Source organism: Rhineura floridana, chromosome 1 (assembly GCF_030035675.1).
Source record: "Rhineura floridana isolate rRhiFlo1 chromosome 1, rRhiFlo1.hap2, whole genome shotgun sequence".
NCBI lineage: Eukaryota > Metazoa > Chordata > Lepidosauria > Squamata > Rhineuridae > Rhineura > Rhineura floridana.
Window position 1 is genome coordinate 268434938 of NC_084480.1, and position 22197 is coordinate 268457134.

The following is a 22197-nucleotide window of genomic DNA, read 5'->3' on the forward strand; positions in this document are numbered from 1 at the left end:
TAAGCAAGCGTTTCTGAGTTCAGGACTATAAGTTTTGTAAGGTTTTGTTTTGAAACGAGCTTATGAGAAGCATCAGAATGGCATGGAGAGTATTTTCAATATAACATTATGGAATGCCAATAATCCATGCTGGCTATAGTATATAGCCACTCTCGTGGCTGTACAATAAAACTCTTTGTCAGAATATTGGTCTAACTATTCCTGCACTAGCCCAAACTAACATTGCAAAACTTACTCTCCATCTTCACTTCTGGCATTGGCAGCTTCAGGCATCAGTGTGTGGGGGGGTGAGGATCAAGAGGGACAAAGGATTGTTTGGCAACTGGCATCTTTAAAGACCTTTTACCCAGGGGTGGTGGTGATTGACATGTGGCATTTCCTAGCTAATTAGAAGGCAGTCACCTAGCTAGGAAAATGCCGAGGGACTAGGGAATGAAGCAAGCGGGGTGACAATGGCAGGAGATGGAGGCTCTCAGGGTGTGAGACAGAAACTTTTACTCCAGGTGTGTATTGGGAACTTGGAGGGAAGTTCCCTCTATTTACACACAGTGGAGGCCTGGGTAATCTTAAAATGACAGCCTGGGGACAGCATAACTGCATCACACTCTGGACATCTCCACAGGAACTGTATTAACAGCAGGGTCAAGTTTAGCACAAATATGAACCACCTTACTCTCAAAGTGTCCTATACATTTGTCACAGTAGGCTTCCAAGCATTCTACCATCTTCAGCCCTTGGTCTAATTTCAGTAACCTTGTAGCTCTGGTGGATGGTTGTCTGTGCACACAATGGTGGCAGAGAAATGGGATAGCTTTGTTGTCATCACAGAGTAGGTATATTAATTTATTATTATTATTTACTACATTTATACCCCTCGTTTCTTTTCATGATAGAAACCCAAGGCGGCTTACATATGGTTCCTAGGCAGTCTCCCATCCAGGTACTAACCAGACCCAACCCTGCTTAGCTTCAGCAGGGTGCTGGCCTCATGTGCCTTCAGACCATAGCCTGGGACCTCAGAATATACTCTTGAGTTCACTCATAATAGTCACTATGTGACTTGCATTCTAGCTGTTGTTCTGCCTGTTTCAGAGTCTGTAACTGTACATTATAGAAGAGGGTGCTTGGGAGAGACCATGTCAATGGCCCTTTCCAAATCACCATTCCATAGTGAGACTAGGGCTTTGACAGGAGTGCCGGCCATGTCAGCCCAAACTCCCCAAAGCATTCAGGAATCCATCAGATTCCATAAATCTCCAAGGGCAGACCTTTGTACTAGGTCCTCAACCACTGCAGATTTTCACTGGGACCATCACAAGGAAGATATGGGTCCTGATCACCACCACCCCAATAGCTGTTATTTAGAAGAAGAAAAACTAGATATGTTAAATGCAGCCATGCATTTAATGTCATTTTTAGTTTGATCTCCATGGTTATTAAAGGAAAATCCATAGGTTGTACCCTGGGATGTATAAGGAGAACTCTTTTTTTGTTGGGAATAGCAGGTGTATTTGTGGGGCTAGTATTTGTGGGGATCTTTCTGGCGCACTCAGGAATGGTAGCAGAAACTAACTAGACCACTAATATTTAAATCTTCTGACTTTTTTGTTTTCGAACGCCTGGTAAATTTCATACAGCAATAAATTCCCAACACTTCAAGGCATTCTGTCTTATGAGGATGTAATTTGCCCTCTTCCACTCTGTTAATTCTTTATCGTGTCATGGTTACATGTTCTCCAGTTTGAAAGCATTATGTGTTTTCTGCTTGGCATAGAACTTGCCAGGTTGTCAAGATAATCTAACTAGCCCTGTGATTTCCTTAAAAGTCTATTACTTTTTTTCTCTTTATTTGCCACTGCCCACAGTTCTTTGATGTTCTGAACTCTTCTCAAGGAACACCTGTTGTTCTTTCTCCAGCATTGAGATGGAGTCTCAGTAATATTCAGTTTTCATCAAGGCTGCCTTGACATCTCCATATTTAAAGATCGGGTTATCTTAAGTACTGGTAAAGTACTTACAATCAGAGTGTGAGCACTAAAAATGCTTTAACATATACATCCTTCAACAACAAGCTATCCCACATCTGGTCCAAATATACAAGAATGGCACAGAGCACTGAGGATTTTGCCTGGTTAATCTGATTTAAAGATTGCCACATTCAGTACAGGAAATATTCCCAAGCCTTTGGTAGTTTTAAAGAAGGGATAACTTCAGTAAGTGCCATTTCTTCCACCATTGCGATAGTATGATAGAAGCCGCATCCTTTATTTATTTTATTTGTTTAGATAGTTATATGGCATCCAAAAACGGTGCACAAATTACATTTACATAATGTAAAACGGACCTTTAGTGTGGCAGCACCTCCCCTGTGGAATTCCCCCCCTCGAATATTAGGCAGGCACCATCTCTGCTATCTTTTCGGCGCCTTTTGAAGACTTTCCTCTTTTAACAAGCCTTTTAAGTTGAGACCTATCCCAGTCTGCGTCTGTGTCAGAATTGCTTGTTAATATTGTTATGAGCATGGGGGGGCTGGAATGGATTATTTATGTGGGTCACCTTTCCAGCCTCTGATTTGGAATCCTATGCCTGGGAGGCTGGCTCTGCTAGCCAGATGAATCTCCTTTGTTAATCAAATAGAGTGGCTAGGTAGTTAATGGTCCTATTTAGTTGCCCCGGCAACTGGTGAAAGGGGCTAGGAAGATCCTTTTTGTCATTTTAAACTCTACTGGAGGAGAGTCTCTCCCCCCCACTCCTGGGCGGGCAGAAGTGTGTTTGCAGTTGGTAGTGTGTGTTCGGGACAGAACTAGGGCTGCAGGCATGCGGAGAGGCTGGCTCCCTGCATTGTGGCGATAGGATGCCCCTGCACCTAGATGGAAAAGCTGGATATTAGACTGCTGATGCCTTGAACCCCTCCATCCTAAGCTCAGGTTGGAATGTGTGTGCATAAATAAACCATATTTCATAAAGACACCGCAGTCTCCGCTGGCCTTCTTCCCAAAGGAAACCAAACCCTGGATGGGCGCAGGGACCCCCCTGAAATCTCACCGCTCAGAGATTGGGGGAGGCGTGCAACACTGGTGTCAGAAGTGGGATTGAGTTTCCTAGAACAAGCCTTGGGAGCAAGGTGTGCCTGAGTCAAGATGGAGGGGAGAACAGCATTTCTCCTGGAACAGATGAGACTGATGTTCCAGCTGGACCAGCAGCAAAGGCAGAAAGAACGCCAGGAGGACCAGCAGCAAAGGCAACAGGAGCGGCAGGAGCATTGGAAACGAATGGGAGAGATATTTGAAAGCGTCTGAGGAGAGAAAAAGGAGACCCCATGTGAGGAGGTGAGAGCTCTGCCTGATCAGCCACTACAAGGGGTCAAGGGTGACCCAGGAGTCCAGCTGCAGGGCACCCAGATGGAGGTGGCTAAAGAGATCCAGAAAGTGGATGGGCAGCTGGAGGGAGTGGGCTGTAAGGAGTTGCAGTCAGTAGTGGAGGAAGAAGAAGTTTTGATTGTCCAGGAGCCTGCCAGGGGGGGAAACAGCAGAGAGCTGGAAGTGAAGCCCCAAGATTTGAAGGAGGACAGGCTGGAAAAAGAAGAGGAAGATGCCTTCGAAGAAAGTAAAATAGAGGCTGGAGAAGAGATGCTGCTGATAGATTTCTCTGCTCCCTGTGTGCCAGCTGTGGAAGAGAAAGTGCAGGAGGAAGAAAAAGCTTCAGACAAAGGTGAACTAGAGGCTGGAGAGGAGCTGCCAGCGCCTGGAGAAATGGCTGTGAAAGAAAAGGTGCAGCAGGAGAAACGTGAGAAGGGAGTTCAAGTCCAAGAGAAGCTCCCAGCGCCTGGAGAAATGGCTGTGAAAGAAAAGGTGCAGCAGGAGAAACGTGAGAAGGGAGTTCAAGTCCAAGAGAAGCTCCCAGCGCCTGGAGAGATGGGTGAGATAAAATCCCCAAGTGACTTTGTCCCTTGGGTGCCCCATAATGGTCTTGTGGGGTGGGATGCAGCTCCTATGATGGGTGCAGTCCTTGGGCGAATTCCAGCAGTGAGAGGCACCCAGTACCCAGTGAGTTTGGAGGGTAAGAGACACTGGGAGGGTTTCCTGCCTCTGTTTGGGCCCATGTTTCATACCGGAGATTGTGAGGGAGGACAGAGAAGATTTCTTTCTGCCAGCCTGGGTGGACTAGGCCAGCTAATCTTTAAGAAGATCCCCCCGGATAAAGACTTGTGGCAGAACTTTGATTTGGCGTTTGGGGCAGGAGACCAAGTGGACTGGCTTGAAGACTTTTCCCAGAGCAGAGAGTGGCAAGAACATGGCTACAGCCTGCCATGTGCTGGGGAGGAAACAAATCTGTTCCTGGAAAGGAGTCCCAACCCCCTGCAGGCAGCAGCAGGGATCAGCTTGGACTGGGAACGCCATGAAGCCCCAAGACAAAGGGCCATGTTGGCAACCGCATGGCTTCGGGGTGGGAGTTGTGCTTATGGGACTGTGTAATGCTGTTGATTTGTGCCTTTCTGCATGCTGGTGGGGATATGAGCTGTTTAATGGGTTTTTAGGAATCATGCTGATAGGTTTTTTTTGTAATAAGATGTTAATGTTTAGGATTTGTTATTCTGTGACTTGGATTGTGGGTGTATGTACAACTGTTTCGGGGAGCAAGGAGTAAATGTACATGTGGTTGAGGGCATGCTTAAACATGTCAGGAACTCAGGCAACTGCCAAGTTATGAGGACTGGGTAAGCTGTTGGATGCAGAACTGTGACTGGGAGCTCCAAGAAAGAAGAGGAAGCCCAAAGAGAGAGTAATTAATGGAAAAAGGTGCTGTATGGAAATGAGACTGTAATATGACTATGCTTTTAATGATGTATATTGCAATGTCTTGCTAACTGGTATCTGTTATTTCTTTGTAGGAAAAGTTGTTATTCTGTTGTTGTTTTTGCAGGTCTGGGACAGACCTCTTTCAGAGAAGGGTGTAGTGTTATGAGCGGGGGGGGGGCTGGAATGGATGATTTCTGTGGGACACCTTTCCAGCCTGTGATTTGGAATCCTATGCCTGGAAGGCTGGCTCTGCTAGCCAGATGAATCTCCTTTGTTAATCAAATAGAGTGGCTAGGTAGTTAATGGTCCTATTTAGTTGCCCCGGCAACTGGTGAAAGGGGCTAGGAAGATCCTTTTTGTCATTTTAAACTCTACTGGAGGAGAGTCTCTCCCCCCCACTCCTGGGCGGGCAGAAGTGTGTTTGTAGTTGGTAGTGTGTGTTCGGGACAGAACTAGGGCTGCAGGCATGCGGAGAGGCTGGCTCCCTGCATCGTGGCGATAGGATGCCCCTGCACCTAGATGGAAAAGCTGGATATTAGACTGCTGATGCCTTGAACCCCTCCATCCTAAGCTCAGGTTGGAATGTGTGTGCATAAATAAACCATATTTCATAAAGACACCGCAGTCTCCGCTGGCCTTCTTCCCAAAGGAAACCAAACCCTGGATGGGCGCAGGGACCCCCCTGAAATCTCACCGCTCAGAGATTGGGGGAGGCGCGCAACACTATGTTTTTAATAATGTTTTTAACCCCTTTTTATAGATGTTTTTAAAGCTTTTTAAAAAATGTTTTTAACATTGTTTTGTTTTGATGTATTTTAAGGTCTGTTTTTATGATGTTTTAAACTGGAACAGGTTCAGAGGAGGGCAGCAAGGATGATCAGGGGACTCCTGAAAAAGCCCACTCTGGACCCATTGGTTTGTGACAACTACCGACTGGTTGCAAATAACCCCTTCTTAGGGAAGGTGATTAAGAGGGTTGTGGTGCAGCAACTGCAAGTACTCTTGGATGAAACAGATTATCTTGACCCATCCCAGTCTGGGTTCAGGCCTGGTTATGGGACTGAATTGCCCTTGGTCGCCCTGATGGATGACCTTTATTGGGAGAAGGACAGGGGGAGTGTGACCCTGTTATTCTTACTTATATCTCAGCGTCTTTGATACCATTGACCATGGTATCCTTCTGGGCCGATTTGGTGAGATGGTTAGTGGAAGCACTGTTTTACAGTGGTTCCGATCCTATCTCCAGGGTCGTTCTCAGAGAATAGCATTGCGTGATTGTCTTCCGGCCCCCTGGCAGTTGTGCTGTAGGGTGCCGCAGGATACCATCTTGTCCCCCATGCTGTTTAACATCTATATGAAGCCCTTGGGAGCAGTCATCAGGAGCTTTGGGGCAAGGTGTCAGCAGTATGCTGATGATACCCAGCTCTATTTCTCCGTAATATCTGGATCGGCAGAGGCCGTGCAAGCCCTGGACTGCTGCCTGGACTCGGTGGTGGACTGGATGAGGGCCAGTAAACTGACTCTGAATCCTAGCAAGACGGAGGAACTGTGGGTTGGTGGTTTCTGCATTCGGATAATTGGTCAGTTGCCTGCTTTGGATGGGGCCGTACTCCCTCTGAAAGAGCAGGTTCGCAGCCTGGGGGTGCTCCTAGGTCCATCTTTGTCGCTAGAGGCCCAGGTGACTTCAGTGGCTAGGAGTGCCTTTTACCAGCTTTGGCTGGTGAGAGCTGCGGCTGTTTCTGGACCAGGATAGCCTGACCACTGTTGTCCACGCACTGGTAACCTCTAGGCTGAATTACTGTAATGCGCTCTAGGTGGGGCTGCCCTTGAGGTTGGTCCGGAAGCTGCAGCTGGTGCAAAATGCGGCGGCAAGACTGCTCACTGGAGCAGGGTATCGCCAACATGTCACCCTGCTGCTGAAAGAATTGCACTGGCTGCCCATTTGCTACAGGGCCAAGTTCAAGGTTCTAGTTTTGGCGTGCAAAGCCCTATACAGCTCAGGACCAGGATACCTGAAAGACCGTCTTACCCCTTATATGCCCAGTAGATCACTGCGCTCTGCAGGTGAGGGCAGGGCCGGCTCCAGACATGCCAGGGCCCTTGGGCACCAGCTTGCTCTGGGCCCTGGCATGCATGTGTGCATGCACACATACATGCATGTGCACGCCCAGGGCCAGCCCCAGACACACTGGAGCCCTTGGGCAAAAGCCTGCCCCAGGCCCCAGCACTCCCCTTCCACAATTCGCGCACGGTGAGAGCTTCGGGACTCTTCCATTCCCTTGCTTAACTTACCTTGTTCTGTGGTTGCGTACGCAGCGGTGCCCTTAAGAATGATGGCAGCTGAGGTTTCCCTAAGGAGCTGAAGCCTCCATCTTGGTTCATGGCATGGATGTGAGCGCGCAGCCAGTGCCCCACTTGGCCGCCCCTTGGAACCGGCCCTGGGTGAGGGCCTCCTGCAGATACCATCTTATCAGGAGGTTCGTTCTGCACAATATAGGAAACGGACCTTTAGTGTGGCGGCACCTACCCTGTAGAATTCCCTCCCTTTGAATATTTGGCAGGCGCCATCTCTGCTATCTTTTTGGTGCCTTTTGAAGACTTTCCTCTTTCAACAAGCCTTTTAAGTTGAGATCTATCCCAATCTGCATCTGTGTCAGAATTGTTTAATATGTTTTTTAATAATGTTTTTAATCCTTTTTTAAAGTTGTTTTTTAAAAAAATGTTTTTAACGCTGTTTTGTTTTAATGTATTTTAAGATTTGTTTTTATGATGTTTTAAAGTGTTTTAGTGCTTTGTTTGCTGCCCTGGGCTCCAGCTGGGAGGAAGGGCGGGATACAAATTAATTAATTAATTAATTAATTAATTAATTAATTAATTATAGAAACCAAGCCCTATGAGGAGAGACTGAAAGAACTGGGCATGTTTAGCCTGGAGAAGAGAAGACTCAGGGGAGATATGATAGCACTCTTCAAGTACATGAAAGGTTGTCACACAGAGGAGGGCCGGGATCTCTTCTCAATCATCCCAGAGTGCAGGACACGGAATAATGGGCTCAAGTTGCAGGAAGCCAGATTTTAACTGGACATCAGGAAAAACTTCCTAACTGTTAGAGTCATACGACAATGGAACCAATTACCTAGAGAGATAGTGGGCTGTCCGACATTGAAGGCATTCAAGAGGCAGCTGGACAGCCATCTGTCGGGAATGCTTTGATTTGGATTCCTGCACTGAGCAGGGGGTTGGACTTGATGGCCTTATAGGCCCCTTCCAACTCTACTATTCTATGATTCTATGACAGTGTTTTTAGCGCCTCTGTTTGCCACCCTGGGCTCCTGCTGAAAGGAAGGGTGGGATATAAATCAAACAATAAATAAATAAATAAAACATTAAAACAACAGTACAATATTTGAAAATACAATACAGCAGTGATCTAGGGCAGATTAACGCAATACAACGAAAACGTCAGTGCAGCCTGAGAACACAGCAATGCCTCTTTAAAGGGATGGAAACACCAATAGTGCCAGCACCTGTCTGAGCTCAAAGGGGAGTTGATTCCACAATTCAAAGTTCTGTTAAAAGTTCAGGTGTCTCTGTCACGTATTGGGTGGGGAGTTAGGAAAGGCTTTTCCTTTCTCCCTCCCACCCCACCCATGTCTCTATAATATTCCCTTAAGCACTTCATATTTAAAAGCTTTAAAACATTTAGGAAGAATTGTTTAATAAAAACCAAATGTGACTTGGCTGTCTTTTTCCACAAACACAGTAACCTCTATAGAATAAAGATGCTATTTGGTTTTGATTTATATAATGCATGTTTTCCTTCTTTCTCTCCCCTACCCCAAGACTTTATGGTGTTTTGACAGTTGGGTAAGGCTGTAGTCCTAATCCCACTTTCCTAGAAGTAAGCCCCACTGAATTCAATGAGACTTACTTCTGAGTAGACATTATTTTTGTATTTGTATAAATTTATTATTATTAGGCTTGCAACCTAAAGCAGTAAGCCCCACTGCACACAGTGGAACATACCTCTAAGTAAATATGCATACGATTGCACACTGAAAGGCTGCAATGCTACACACTTTAACATGAATGCAAAGGTGTTTTCTTCTGAGTAGACACATACAGGGCTGTGGTGTAAGCCTGGTTTTTTGGCATTTTATATTGTTACCTGACCTTAGTACTTCCTCTTGGGGAGGAAAAAGTTCCTGTTTGTTTTGGATTGCACAGGCACACTGAGAAACCACTTTGTTCGTTACATTCATATTCCGTATTTACTTAGAGGAGCTCAAAACAGTGTTCAAAGAGTTGCCAAATGATTTCTGATCCGGGCAGTGCTCAGGCTTACAGCTGCTTACTTTCTGTGTCATGTGCCTTCAGACCTTGCCCTGGCCATTAAACCACTACAAGCAATTCCTTACCAAAGGCAGAAAACTTGAAGCAACTAAAAAACACGTGTGTTGATAGATGATGCTTAAGAAGCAAGACAAAAATAGGATTGACAACCATTGCGGTTCCCCTTTAACCTTCTCACCAGGCTGTATGTTGCTGGAAATGGTGATATCTAAAGGCTTGTGATCAATGCCACTTTTTATGACCTCATGACCTCCTCACTTGTTTTCATTCTGGTACTTGGTTCAACACTGTAGACCACAGCATCAGTTGCAGCTGTGTATCCTAGAATGTGTTTATAATCCTACGCATGACTTAGAGGTAGAGTTCAGTGGGGCTTATTTCCAGTATAGGATTGCAAATTCTTTAGTAACTAAATAGAATCATGTTGCATCTGTATTAGGGTTGCCAGGTTCTTGGCCTGAGACTGATCCTGTATCTTTAGGAGAAGAGAAAGTCAGCCAAGTGCAGGTGTTCTTGCAACTCTGTAATGAGAAAAACCACAAGGTGGAATTCTCCCTCCCCCCTCCACAACATTTAAAGATACAGAAGACCTCTTGGAGGCTGGGCCTGGCAACCAAGAGGTCTTCTGTATCTTTAAAAGTTGTGCAGGGGGGAGGGAGAATTCCACCTTGTGGTTTTTCTCATTACAGAGTTGCAAGAACACCTGCACTTGGCCAACTTTCTCTTCTCCTAAAGATACAGGATCAGTCTCAGGCCATGAACCTGGCAACCCTAGTCTGTATAGCTGCATCTACCTTGGTGCAAAGAAGAGGGAGGAAAGTGGAAAATTCATTCTAGGCCAAGGATGCTTCCAGACTGCTGTTATTTTGCAGGTAGGATTCAATGGTATACAAGCAAACTCAGGTTATGCAGTTAAAGTGGATTCGACACTCTTGCACAACCAACCAGCTTTTAAAAGGGGTGTGTGTCTTTTTGCAGTAAGGAAAGTGATGGGAAAATATACTGGATAGTGTGGGATGCTTGATTCAACCTCATAAAACCTCCCAGGAAACAAATCAGAAGGAATGCTAAATAAACAGCTGATGATGTATTGCTTCCCCACAATCTTTGTGCAAAGAAATCAATATACAGAACTTCTGGAAGTGAACCAACATGAGCAGTACTTAATGCACGTTTACAAAGACCTGTGGGTTACCATAGACATAAAACTGAGTAAGTTAGAGGTATATGTTAGCTATGGGAACAAAAATAAAAGTGTGCATTTTGCAACACTGTATTTACCAACAATTAACCTTGCATGTTAAGTTTGTCTGACTTTCTTTTCAGCAATATATTATTTATTTGATTCTAAATCTTATCTCAATGAGGTCAATCTGACCCAGCCAGGATTTCCATTTTCCTTTCAACATTTAAGGTGGGCAGTTTGAGCGTAGCAGTCTGCTAAAACAATTGTTCTTATGAGAACAACAGGAGAAAAACCCAGAATTAGGAAACAATGTACAAATGTATGTTGATAAATTAAGCAACCTTTTAAGCTTCACAGCAGTCTTTTTCAGCCCTGGAAAAGTGAGCTCTGTTCTGCACAGGGTCAGCCTAAGACATTTTGTTACCTTAGGTCAGCCTTTCCCAACTAGTGGGCTACCAGATGTTGCTGGACCACAACTCCCATCAGCCTCAGCCAGCATTGCCAATGGTCAGGAAAGATGGGAATTGTGGTCCAACAACATCTGGTGGCCCACTAGTTGGGAAAGGCTGCCTTAGGTAGAGTCTGTACCACAACTCAACATAAGAAGCCAATGAGACTTTCAGTTTAATTGTACATCAGCATTAGTGATGGAACAGCATCCTCCACCACAACTGAGGGCAGCAGGCTAGCGTAGTGGTTCAGAGCAGGCTATGTAGGGCACACACAACTCCGTGTTCCAGCCCCTCATCACCATTCCCTACCTCCCAGCATTTGCTGCCTGTGACACCTGCCTCACTCTGTCTAATGGTAGGGCCAGTAAATGTAAGAATAAGTGAAGTGTGCAGTACTCACCCACAATTGTAAGTAGCAGGACTCCAACTCATTTCAACGAGTCTATGATTCATCCTAAATTTGAGGGGAATTGGATAGTTGACACTTCAACTTGAATTCAGTAGTTAACTAAAGTATGAGGGATAGGAAGAGGTAAGTAGTCAGCAAATAGTGAAGGGATAGGGTTGTTACAGGTTGTAAGAAATTGATTATTGTAGTGTTAAATTTTGTAAAAACAAATATCTGGAGAACCGTAACTCTCTGAAATTTCCCCAAAGTACTGTAATTAGTACAGCTTAAATCTCACAGGAAGCTTTTTTTGTGGAACCAAAAGTTTCTAATGTAATTTCTAAAGAAAATACCGTTCTTAAAAAAAGTAAGTTGTATGTATATCAGAGTTCCCATTCATATGACACTGAGCCTTGTTTATTGAAGGATTTTGAGGGGTGGGATAAGTGAGACTTGAGACTATTGTCTTTGAATAAGAAGTGAAAGTAAGAGAGTTCCGTGAAGGTGAAGGCATGATAGGTTGCTTTAGATACTGTAACTGGGAACTGAGGATTATCTAAATTCTAACAATGATACAATATATACCCATGTCTTCCAAAATCTCTCTTATGTGCAAAGGGAAGTTTGATCACTCAGAGTAGATGTGTTCATGAAAAATCCTCATCCTGGATAGGTGTTTTCTTCCCCCAGCTGTTTCCCATTAGGGCTGACAGCTGAGTATATGAATGGGGAGACTTGGGGAGCAACGCTTGTGGGACCATGCGTGGAAGAAGGGAAGAGGGAAGCTATAGCCAGTGGAGCACAGTGAAAAATAATAGCCTTGACCAATATTGTGGAAGGGCCCCAGACAGCAAAAGAGGCCATGCATTATATCATTTGTTACTAGGCCACATACCCTTGCCCGTTCTTCTCCTTTGATGGTCAGCTTGCAACTATTTCATTAATGCTTGCATGGGCATGTTTGAATTTATACTGCCATAAACAGCTAACAAAATTAGGTCCCGTTAGGTCTAGTGCAAGAAAGTCAGCACTGCTTTTTAAAATGCAATCATAGTTTGTGTGCACTATAGCAACTTCAGAAACAATATTTCCACTATGCTAACATGACCATGTAATTATATTTATATATCCATTGTTTGTGTCCCATCCGTTCTCTTGCCTGAGGACAGCTCACGGCAATTTCATTCTCTCTATCCTTAAATGGCTCACAATTTGGCCATAAAAACCTGTCTGAATTGTTTTCAGTATGCAAATAACAGCAAACTTTTTTTCACCTGTTATGTCTCTGTAGCTTAATTCAGCCCTGGCTATCTGTTCTAACATCTGTTTGCAATATTTTAGATTTCCTGTGCACTTCTGATGTGATGTTATGGACATGATACGGGTATACTTTCACAGCTTCTTAGGTTTTACTTCAGCAGTCGGAGAAAAGTCAAAGCTAGCTTTCAGAATGCCCCCAGGGTTGTCCAAAGCGACAAGGTTATCCAGAGTCTTTCAAGACCACAGTCTGGTAGGGAAAGAAATAGAATAAAACAAAGCTCGCTCTCTAGCATTAAATGGCACTGTTTAAAATCTTAAAACCCAAGGGATAATAGAGTTAGCCACTTATCATCACTGAAAATATTGTTCTACTTCTTGTTTATCTGGATTGAGAAGATGAGGAAATTGTGTCCAAGTTAATACCAGCAACTGTGAAAGCAGCTGCAGTTTAATAAGCTGAAAGAGACACTATATCATCACTTCTGGGAAGGACTTGTAGCAAATAAAATGAGGAACTATTCATTTTCTCCATTTACAGGCCACTTACTTAACTGGACACAAAAATATACCTCCTTAATATTTTATGAAATGTGAGTCTAAAATACCTTCCATTAATGCGTATTGATTTCAAAAGCCAGGCAAACCAAATAAGTGTTTCTGAGCTTTAAGGTAATTTTATTTTAACTAGATGTGCACATCACTGAAAACAGATCATATTTGCAAGCCTTTCTACAGTTTAGCTCTTTGCACTTTCAATGACAGCTCTCTTTTTAGAATTTCCTTTTCCAGTTCAAAGAAATTCAACATCTGTCCTCATGTGAAATGCAGATTTAACACAAGTGTCAAGTCAGACACTTTTAGAATGAATCTTTTTTAAAAAAAACCTTCAAAAGCCTCCCCCCACTTCTTTCCACACTTGCCTATTTGACAGAACCTGCAAATGAAAATCCTGTTTGTTTACTGGTCATAGAATGCACCTTCTTTGCCTTGGTACCAGCCTCTTAAAGCTTACATCAACTTTACAAAGAGGACAGATGGTCACATGGGTGGGAAAACTCAGATTTGGCATTCCCATGGCCAAGATGAAGGAGATGTGAAAATTGGAGGGAGAAACATCAATAATTTAAGATATGCAGATGATACCATACTCTTAGCAGAAACCAGTAATGATTTGAAACGAATGCTGATGAAAGTTAAAGAGGAAAGCACAAAAGCAGGACTACAGCTGAATGTCAAAAAGACTAAAGTAATGACAACAGAAGATTTATGTAACTTTAAAGTTGACAATGAGGATATTGAACTTGTCAAGGATTATCAATACCTCAGAACAGTCATTAACCACAATGGAGACAATAGTCAAGAAATCAGAAGAAGGCTAGGACTGGGGAGGGCAGCTGTGAGAGAACTAGAAAAGGTCCTCAAATGCAAAGATATATCACTGAACACCAAAGTCAGGATCATTCAGACCATGGTATTCCCGATCTCTAGGTATGGATGTGAAAGTTGGACAGTGAAAAAGGCGGATAAGAGAAAAATCAACTCATTTGAAATGTGGTACTGGAGAGCTTTGCGCATACCATGGACTGCGAAAAAGACAAATAATGGGGTGTTAGAACAAATTAAACCAGAACTATCACTAGAAGCTAAAATGATGAAACGGAGGTTATCATACTTTGGACACATCATGAGAAGACATGATTCACTAGAAAAGACAATAATGCTGGGAAAAACAGCAGGGAGTAGAAAAAGAGGATGGCCAAACAAGAGATGGATTGATTCCATAAAGGAAGGCACAGACCTGTACTTACAAGATCTGAACAGGGTGGTTCATGACAGATGCTGTTGGAGGCCACTAATTCACAGGGTCGCCATAAGTCGTAATCGACTTGAAGGCACATAACAACAACAAATCACTGAACACTCAAGTCAGGATCATTCAGACCATGGTATTCCCAATCTCTAGGTATGGATGTGAAAGTTGGACAGTGAAAAAAGCGGATAAGAGAAAAATCAACTCATTTGAAATGTGGTGTTGCAGGAGAGCTTTGCGCACACCATGGACTGCGAAAAAGACAAATAATTGGGTGTTAGAACAAATTAAACCAGAACTATCACTAGAAGCTTAAAATGACGAAACTAGAACCAATGTTGTGTAGTGGTTAAGGTGTTGGACTACAACCTGGCAGACCAGGATTCGAATCCCCACACAGCCATGAAGCGCAGTGGGTGACCTCGGGCCAGTCACTGCCTCTCAGCCTCATGAAAACCTTATTCATAGGGTCGCCATAAGTCGGAATCGACTTGAAGGCAGTACACTTTGGACACATAATGAGAAGACATGATTCACTAGAAAAGACAATAATGCTGGGGAAAACGGAAGGGAGTAGAAAAGAGGAAGGCCAAAGAAGAGATGGATTGATTCTACAAAGGAAGCCATCGACCTGTACAACATCTGAACAGAGTGGTTTGTGACAGATGCTATTCGAGGTCACTGATTCATAGGGTCGCCATAAGTCGAAATCAACTTGAAGGCACATCACAACAATATAGAAGCATTTTATTTTATCCTAAAAAGAAAATTATCTCTCCTAAATTACCTCTCTCATTCAGAAAGAGTGTGTTATTTTCTGACCTGATCCAAGAGTGAGGAGAAACATATAAGAGAATTTTAAACTTATGTGGCCAGTTATGCTTTAAAAGGGGGGGGGAGGATAACTTGCTGGAGTGAAGCATGATCCTGTGTGTGTTTACTTGTAAGTCAGGTTGCAATCCTCCAGACACTTTAAACCGAGAGTAAAATTCCATGAATTCAATTGGGCTTACTTCTGAGTAGACTGATTCTGTATCGGATTGCATTTGTCAGTCCCACTGAGTTCTCTGGGCTAGGCCTTACAGCTCATAGGGTGTCCCCAGGCGTGTGGACTGGGCACCTAACCCAATGCGTTGATTTGATAGGAAACGTTCAACTGATGGTCGGTTTTGGCCCCGCTGTTACTTCTCGGCCTGAGAGATAACCCACCCGTTTGCACGGGCAGCGAACGCCTCGTCGCGGGTAAGAAATGCCTTGAGCTCAGTAGATCTACACCAGCTAAGAGGCCAAAGCCTCCCTTCGCATGAGAAAGAGTTTGGCGTCTCGCCCATTCTCTTCTCTCGCCATTCCTCCCGCCCCCGGTTGCCCAGAAGCAGCCCCCTTAGAGCCTCAGGCCGCCGTCCCGAGGAGGTGATTGTCGCGATTTCGAGATGCACATGGTTCCATTGCAGTGCAAACGATCCGCACATTAACACTTGCGCAGCTTTTGATCTCCTCCTCCAGCTGAGGAGCTTTCTTTCCTTTTTGCGGGGAAGGATGGGAGGCACCGGGGGAGGGGCCCCCTTTCTCCATAGCCTTGCCGCGTCTGAGCGGTTTAGATTTTTTTTCCCCCACGAGGATGCCTCTCATGCACCTCACACCGTGCGGGTCCTTTGGGAATGCAAGGAGTTGGGAGACGCAATCAACTACACGCGGCCCGCGTATCAGGAGGAGGCGCCTCCCCGCCCCTCTACCTTCCCCGCTCACCCCGCCCACTCGTCTTCCCTAATAGCCGCCCTTTCTTTTCGGCAAATTTCAGGTTACTTGGCTCAGGGCGCGCTCCGACCTCCAGCGTGGTGCTGCCTCTGCCTCGCCTCCGCTGCCTCTCCAGCCACCCAGCGCCGGCGATTGGCTCGGGCAGCCCCGCGGTCTTGACACAGCGGCGCGCCGAGGGCTTGAGGACGCGTTTCAACAGATGGTTGGGGTTAGTGCGTGTGATCGCGTTCGAGGGGGGATTAGGCTCGCCGAGGGCTGCCGAGCTGGAGCTGTGTGGTCTTCCCCTCTGCCCAAGCTAAGCAGAAAACGTGCCTGGTTCTCTTTTCCCTTCCTTCCTTCTTGTCCTCCTCTTCGGGGGAGCGCGGCGGAGGGTGCTTTTTCCCGGTAGCAAGCAGCAGATCGTTCAGGTAAAGAGATAAAGTCATGGAAGGATTGCACCACGGCCGCCCGTCCTTTTTCCCACCCTCCCCTCTCTGCTATCCTGGTTTTGAATGGCATGCTAGCGCAGCACACTTGTCAAAGCCCCTTGCGGCTGCCTTATCAATGCTGCTATTGTATAGCTGACAGATATCAGTGGCCGCTAGATCGCTGCCTGCCTGTCCTCGCAGACCTAATCCTCTAGATGCAATTTGAGGTCACGCTCTGGAAGGTGTAGCAGCCTCTTGTGGGCACGGGGGGGGGACTGGGACGTGGGTGTGTCTTTTTTTTTACACACGCACACGCTTTTGCCCTCTACCTTGGTTCTGCCGCTAAAACGCTTTTCTTAGATGCTCATGGTCTTAGATGCTCATCAAAAAGTTTCTCCAGGATGCCGCTTTGAAGCGCGCGCTCCGGCGCGCGCAACGGGCATTGCAATGGCAAGACAGCCGTGTGGTGTTTGTTCTTTGGGCAACCAGCTTGTTTGGCCGAGGTCTCCTGTCTACTTCTCGGGAGGGCTCTTTTTGGAAAGGCTGGGCTGGGCTATGCTGGGGTACGTCGATGTCTTGACGAAGCTGCCGAAGGGATTGCCGAAGGGATTTCCAAAGGGGTGGGGGTGGGGGAGAAGCAGAAGCAAGCTGGAAGCAACAGCTTAGCAATGTGGCGATGAGGAGCTGCCCTCGCAGCTGCGGTGGAGCAGATGGATGTAATTCATTTGCAGGTCTGTTTGTGAAAGTTTTACGACTCGCTGAAAACTAAGTAGCAGCGCCATAACGGATCATTAAAGTCTAGCCGTATTTATTTATAGATTCGAAGCAGGCTATCTGAAGTGTTAATTAAATTGCAAGAGGTTTTTCTTTTTAAAAGAAATATGCGGGGAAGGCAAAAAACAACAACCCCGAGAGACTTACAGTGGTCCTTTCCTTAATGTACGTTTAAAGCGACGGCTTTCAGGGCGATCCTGTTACACTGCCGCCTCCAGCGTGAGCCCTGCTCCGCGGTGGGGATTGCTATATAGCAGGATTCTCTACCAACCGATGTTGTGTCCATCGACTTGGGAGTAAACCCAGTGGATTCAGTGGGATTTACTTGGCGGGTAAATTTTTTATTGTTTCCCAGGCTCCTGCCAGGCATGGCGCAAGTTACATAAGTAGGACGCTGGGTTTGTTAGCTAGTTATTTTACTCCTCTGAGTGGTTGTCTAGTTACCATGTGAAGGTATCGGGGTTTGCCTTGTGGTGGTGTGCGTGTTAATCTGCCACTAAATAACAATGTTTTGCTTTAAAGGACATTGATGTACACATTTTGCTGGAATGTAAGAATTATGAAATATTAGTCTCTCCCATTGGATAAGGGGGAAAGCTTAGCAGGACCCTTAGCTTTTGCAGGTGAGAGATTCTCTCAATGATACCTGTGTATAATCCTTTCCGGAAAAAGATCTGAGGAGGTAGAATGCAGGAGGGTGTGTGTGACATGATGGAAGCTCTGTGCTTCTGGCACTTGACTACACCGAATAACAGCACCCCTAAAACTGTTTCAAGTTAAGCATAATACGCACGTTAGCATTCCTCCCTCTGCTTGGCTGGGTTACAGATTATAACCCTGCTTTGATTCTCAAGTGTGCCTCTCTCTGCAAGAAAGCATCCTCTTTCTAAACAAGCTCTCCAGCGGTAGCAAATAAGAGTATTAGCCAACTGCTAATTAGTTTGGAAGTTAAATGACTAAAATGGACGTATTTTGATACCCCACCCCCACCCCACTCCACCCCACCACCTCCCACTCAAAGCTCCCAAGGAGAGGTGGAAACTTTCCCAGAGATTTTTAAAGGCAAAAAAAGAAAGAGAGAGAAATGGGGGTTAAATGGGGTAAGGGCTGAAGTGTTCCAGCTGCCCTTTTATATCCCTGGAGAAATGTGGCTGGCAAGCCCAGTTCTGTCTGCCAGCCACCTTATAGGATTTGATGACCTGACAACAAAGGCAAGGTGCGGGGTGTAACAAATGTTGGTGTGCCCCACTGTGTGCCACATAGTCTGATTGCTTCCTGCTCTGTCGCTGTATTTTTGGTAACTGACCTATAACCTGATCATGTGCATTGTCACTCCAGAAGTCTGTCCCCCTAAGTTTGATTAAAGTAATAAGGAAGAAAGTGTGTGTAAGGTTGCAGTCTTAGTGCTTTTAGTTTCCCTTAGAAGTTCTGGGTGCCTATGTTTGTGTTTAACAAGAGACAGAGGGGGAGAGATTGAGCCAGGAACAGAAACTATTTTCTCCCATCACTTGACCTGTTGGGACTGTCTTTAAAAAGAAAAAGACAATACCCTTAAGCTAGTCCGGCTCTCTGTCGAACCATAATCTACTGTTCCAGATGGTAAATGTTCAAAGGAATATTTATGGCTACTGCTGCATACCTCAGGTTGACATTTGGTTTCTTCCTGACAGCACTTGTGCTGGATACACACACATGAAGTTCCCATTAGCGACTCAACAGCTGTAAAACTGTTCAGAACTTACAGCATGTTGCAGAGGGAGATTATCTGAAGAATAAGGGGGAGGAAAAGGTTCTTGGAGGTATGAGAAAGCTCTGTGGCTGACAGCTCTGCTAGTACACAGAAGGAGGTTCCAATTTGGGTGGAATAGGCATTTTTGCTGATGTGGTGTAGTGGGTAAGACTTGGGCTAGAAATCACTGCTCCACTATGAGGACTGCTAAGTAGTTTTGGTCGAGTTGTTATTTCTCAACCTAGAATTATAGTTTATTGGAAGTTAATTTTAAGGGGTCAGGAAATTTGGTCCCTCCCAGCTCAGACCTGAGTTGGGAGCAGCTTTCTAGGATTTCAGATGAGGTCTTTCACAGTCTTAGTTGGAGATGCTTCTCAGCTGTGGGCAGTGGTGAAGCAGAGCTGGAACAGACGAGAGGGAGAGCATAACTCTTAGGAACATTTCAGAGCAGGAGCAAAATTCTGTCATCTACCAGAGCACCAGGTTAATTGATGGACTCTCCTTGCTCTGGCATGTAAATGAGGTGATAATGAGGCTTTCAAATTTTACTATAGTTTGTGACAGATTAGCATAGAGAGGAAGGGTGGTAGTGCCCCAGGAGAATCCCCTCCCAGTTGGTGCCAATTCTGTTGTGTTTTTGGCACCAGCTGAATATTCCTTTCGTCAGGGTCCTGACGGTTACTACCTGATCTTGATTACTTTATGGTATTAGTATTATTTTTCCTCTCAAGTGTGGTGGTTAACTTCCCCCCCCCTCCTTGTTTTATAAACCCTTGTAGTGTGGCAACTGTTTTTTTGGTTTTTTTTAATTAAACATACCCTGCTCTGGGATTATTTTTATAATAAAAAGTGAGACAATGATGATATAATAGTGTCAGAGAATGAAGAAAATAATCAAGCAGAAGCTGGATACTTCTTTCCTTTGGGATTCCCACTTCATGAAAGCAATTTAAATGGTAACATTTCTTTGCAAGATAGTTTGCATGATTAAATGCTGCGTTTCGGTTGTGTGAAGATCTTTTGTTAAAGTTCTGTGTTTTGCAAGTCGAACCTATGCAGTTAGAGGTAACTATCATTGCGTTTGATGGGGCTTAGTTCCTGGTTACTATGCATGTGAGTGCAGTCTTGCCATTTGGCGCATCTGGGATGTAAGCATAGGTGTTTCCAGTTAAATTCTAACATGTTCACCACTACACCGCCCTTTGCCAGCTCACTATTCAGCAATGGGGGTTTGTGTACAGCTGTCTACATTTTTGGACTCTCCTTGAGAGTGTGGCTGTGGACTATCCATGGAGGCATGACTGTGGGGATTGTTGTGATGAGCTCCTGCATATCAAAATTTACCAGTGGAACATAGGAAACTGCCATGTATAGAGTCACACTATTGGTCCATGTAACTCAGTATTGTCTACACTGACTGGCAGCAGGGACTGAACCTGGGTCCTTCTGCATGCAAAGCAGATGCTGTGCCTCTAGCTACAGCCCTTCCCCAAAGTTTTTGAGGATAAACTTCATGGCAGAAGGATGGGATACAACTGTGTGATGGTGCAGACATCACAGTTGTATTCAGACAGAGCAGAACTGAAAGATCAAATGTTGGGGTTTTGCCTGAGATCTATCTCCCCCCGCACAACAGTTTCTCACCTGTACTCAGAGGCAGAAATGTAATTTCACTGAACTGAGAAGCATTTTTTCCTTAAACCCAGTTCGTTTTTATTTTACTTTTGTCAGGCAACTGGCAAGGAATGCAATAATTTGTTTGAGGATGAACATACTTTGATGTAGATTGGTTTAATTGTGTGTTAGTTTATTACTTGGCAGGGGGTTGCTCCTTTTGGCACTTCGGAGTCAGCATAGGTGCGCCTGCTCAACTTGGCGGTGTTTTGCTTTAAGTTGTTCCTGGTTTATGTAAATCTCTCAGAGCAATGTCTACCAATGTATCTTTCACATACACACAAAAGATGGAATAGATAAATATAATGAAAGAAATGGAGCAGACCTTGTGACTGTCTTGGGACCTGGTCTTGTCTTGTTCCACATGCTGCCATGCTCATCCTGGAGAGAGTTGAGAGAAAATGGCTTGCGCCCCTCTGTACTTTGAAATAGTTGCAGATATGGGGATCCCAGTGATATCGTGTTGTGGATTTTCATTCTGGGCAGGGACTAATGAAAACAGATTGTGAAACATGCTGAGATGGTACAGGACAGCATTTCCAAATATGGAAGGCATTATGAACCAACACTCACAGGAAGTTAGGCATCTATGGAAAGAATGATTTTTGAATGATTTTCAAATAGTGTTCTGACTAGGTCATCTATTGCAAAGGATTTTGGAAGGTTTCTAACAAGGCTTTGAGCCTTGTACTGCACAGAATCATGTAGCTGTCTAGGCATATCCAGCTTTAAAACACACACACACAGTGTTTCTGTATATTGGTATAGCTTATTGCAACCATACGAAGCCAGGCTTTTTGGTTGTAATTTTGAAAATATAAGGATGACTGTTTAACATCCAGGGATTTGTTCATGTGAAGATGGGTGGTTTTCCTCCTGATTTACTCCTGGTTGCCTGGTGAGCTGTGAGATTCGTAACACAAAAAGGCAGTTCCTGTACTGCCCAAGTTTCTAGCCAAGAACTAAACTAAGAAGATTTTTGTTCTGGCTAGGTTTCAGCATCTCTGAATTTAGCAGCAGTAATGACATCATAAGAGCAGAGAACTAGGCACTAATGTTGAATGGCTTCTGCTATTCAGGGCCAGCACTATCGTTAAGCAGAGTGAGTCAGCCACCTCAAGCAGCTGATTTTGGGTACCATGAAAAGATCAGCAAGTTGTTAGTTATTTGTTTTTTATTTTATGTTTATTGCCAGGGAGCAGGAGAGGCACTTCTGGAATTGAAAGACTTGCGGAGAGACTTGTGGTCTCAAGCGCTAAAATAACTTGAATGACTTTGGATACTGTAACCAGCTTTTTGGGTACTGTGTATCTCTGCTTGGGGGGGGAGATGCTATTTGCTGCTCAGCATCAGGCATCAAAATGTCTTTGGTCAATGCTGCTGCTATTTTAGTCTGAATGCTATGAGCCTCTTCAAAGGAATCCTTGATGGTCTGGTGTTAATGTTCAGAAAATACCAGCAGTTGCCACCATCACTTCCCCATATGCTTCTATTGATATAATGGAGAGAAATGTACTGGTGGTGATCTGTGTAGAGCATGCATGGGGAAAATGAGAATATATCAGTAATTCAGTGCTTTCATGGTCAAAATTCAACTGATTTCTACTAGG

General features: G+C 44.8%; 1 protein-coding gene across 10 annotated transcripts in view; it reads left to right on the forward strand.

Moving 5' to 3' along the window:
- The first annotated feature begins 9919 nt into the window (after positions 1–9919).
- Positions 9920–22197, forward strand: part of SULF1 (sulfatase 1) — a 167679-nt gene continuing 155401 nt past the window's right edge. For 3 of the 10 annotated variants that reach the window (XM_061600835.1, XM_061600806.1, XM_061600844.1), the window contains exon 1: positions 15998–16410. The gene's annotated coding sequence lies outside the window, so the exon portion shown is untranslated. Of the gene's footprint in view, positions 10025–15370; positions 15491–15992; positions 16411–22197 lie in introns of those variants that run through there. The other 7 variants (XM_061600850.1, XM_061600816.1, XM_061600796.1 and 4 more) reach the window with 5 other exon arrangements.